The following is a 3,008-nucleotide window of genomic DNA, read 5'->3' as shown; positions in this document are numbered from 1 at the left end:
GTCAAGGTTTGCACCCGATCGGAAAAGAGCCTGGGCTAGAGCCCGCAGATCGGTGGGTGACATTGAGGAAAGGGCTGACCGGAGGAAGTGGTGGATGGGGCCTTGACCGGCGATTTGTTGGTACGCTTGGTGGGAGGCATGTGTCACGTAGAGGAGGAAGCGGTTGTGGATGCTGGTAGTGTACGTCGTGAGCGCTGTTGTGCAGCGCCGACCACGTACAGAAGGCGATTGTGGTGAAGTGTTTTCTCAAAAATAAGAGAATGGACCTAACGCGGGGTCACTACCCCGAATCAGTGACAATTTCAAGTGATTAGAGAGGATTCGGATCGTCCGGCGCGGATGCAAGTTGCCTGAGGTGGATTAGCCATGACGAGCAGCACCCCGTATGAGACGACGATTGATCTGGTATGAGTGATGCACGAGAAGGCAAGATCCACCAAGACATATCTCGGATCGAACCTTACCTCGGTTCACTTAGGTGGATATGGGATATACTATGTACGGGTGGATCGAGTGTGGATTCTATGAAGGAATGATAGTAGGTGTTATCTGAAGGTAGATCTAGTATCCACGACTAACGAGAAGTCAAGTTCCACCGCGAGGTGTCCCAGATCCCATACTTCCGAGTCCGGATCCAAAGGGGTAAGGATACCCTACGGAGTGACCTGGATCCAGGATATGGGGACAGTGGATGCAGAGAATCTCGAACTTTCGTGGGACAATGGAGATCACAGACGGTCGCAGAACGATGTCGGAGGATTGGAGAGCTCAGATCCATGACTAGTGTACACTTACAGTGAAGTGGATCCAAGCGACCTGGATCCGGATGAGTGTACCCATAATAGGGTGACCATAATGATTACGCCATGGATCCGGTGGATCTGAAGATAATACAGCTGGGATGATGGGTCAAGGAAGGAAGGGACATGCAGCCGAGCCTGGTAAGGAATTTAACAGGTAAAATACATAGAAAGTAGAAATCCAGGCAGGTATAGGCTTAAGTATCAATAGAGACCTCAATTTGCACAGTAACACGCAAGTGCCTTCCTGCCCTCAAGAATCGGAACTACATTGGCCCGTACGAGCTCGGAGAAGGTTGGGAATTACGAATCTAGTGTTGGTAGTGATAACTGGATAATATATTGGCCAGATCCTACAACCTAGTGAGCTTTTCCTTTACTTGTGCAGATCCGACAGGTTAACCGAATTGACTACTTGGTCGGTTACACCCTAGAGGCTCTCAACTCTCAAGATCCCGTCACAGGAGGCGGCAAGTACGACGCAAAAGAAACGCAAGGCAAGGGAACACATACACCTCACCTTATTATATAAGCTCGAATATTCGCTTAGGATTCAGAACCAACCACGGACGCAGAGTGAAGATATTACCACTGCTGCTCCACCCTATCCCCACGTCTCGCCAAGACACTCAAGCTCCACCACATGAACTCTTCGGAAGGTGAACCGAGAGAGCAAGATCCCGCCCTACCGACGGGTACACAAGGTGAGTGAAGTTCAGCAGAACACGGATCATCGGGGGACCCCCTCCGTTAGTCGGCAGTTGGTAAGTCGGACCCAGCAGTCTCGCAGATATTGCTGATCCCGCTACACCACATTAGTGCTCTTGGCCTGCGCCTTTCCGGCAGCAGCCTTGGAGCGTGTCTTCGCACCGCTCTTCGCAGTGCCACGAGGCATGAGAAACGGTTGAAGTGGAAACCAAGAAGAAGAGCGCACAGACTGCTCTAACTATGAAGTGAGCCTCCGGCGGCCAAGTCGATGTTTTCCGACTTTGAGAATGAAAGTTTGTGGAGAACACTTCTTCATTCTGATTGGTCGGTCAGCCGAACCTAAGTGGGGGAGGATGTAACGGGGTACGTAGCCCTAAGTGCACCCCTAGTTACATGAAGTGTGACACGTTACACTTCAGAAGTATGACACGTCATACTTCGGGATATTTGGTACAAGGTACCAAAATCGTCCAAAGCCAATCATTGGGCTGATGACATTGCTTTTCTACAGGTGACTTATAGTTTGTATGAAACCCAAGCTTTATCTACCTATAAATATACTCAGTTTTACATTCTACCTTAAATAGCTCACTTCGCTCCCTTTTCGATAAAAGGGGACATGTGAACTGCCGTTCACTGAAAGTTTGTATACTCTCGGAAGCTAACTTCCTCTAGCGCAAGGTGCTGTGTGACCCCGTCACACTCCCTGTATAAACAAGTAGCTAACGCACGGTTAGAAACACGCTCACAGAGACCACAAACAGCAAGATAACGCACTTCAGGCGTCGCGGAAGCGGACAGAGTCAGCGACATGGCCGGCGTAGGCAGCAACGATTGATCTCGTGACGTAGGCTACGGCGGCTAGCTGGAAACGAAGCGACGGTGGCGGCAACGCTCGAAGAGGGGCGAGTTTGTGTTTGAAAAGCAAATGAAAGGCTGGTGTTATTGGTAAAACAACCGGTATAAAGATTTGTACCGGTACCTATTACTACATGGGTACAGTCGTGCACCTCCAATTCGGCACCGGTATCAGTCGATACCCTGCCAAATTTTATGATTACGCGAATCGGATGCGCAATTACCTTTGCCCATCACCACTCTAGCAATTACCAACGGTTTTCCCCTCCTTGCCGAGGGATGACATGCCAAGATTATGCAGGAGATTGGCGTAAATTTTGTACTGAATTAACAAATCAAAATATCAGTGCACTGGATTTGCGTTTGTTTTTTTGCTTTACGTTGTGCACTTACAGACAACGACGGTGAAATCCGCCATACCATACAAATCCGCCACGAACACTTGAAGTTCAAAATAAAAGATTTGAGCAAGTTTTCATTTTAGCCAATGAACGAGTAAATGGAATTGACTGGTTCCTACGCAGCATTACATGTACAGTTAAAAACTTTATCACTTTGGAAATGGCGCCCCAGCGCTCCTATACAATTCTAACCAAGCGCGAAGCAATCGCGACTGCTGAGGCGTTAGGAAGCTGCCAAGCC

Source organism: Phytophthora infestans, genomic scaffold (assembly GCF_000142945.1).
Source record: "Phytophthora infestans T30-4 supercont1.356 genomic scaffold, whole genome shotgun sequence".
NCBI lineage: Eukaryota > Oomycota > Peronosporomycetes > Peronosporales > Peronosporaceae > Phytophthora > Phytophthora infestans.
This window is presented reverse-complemented; position numbering follows the sequence as displayed.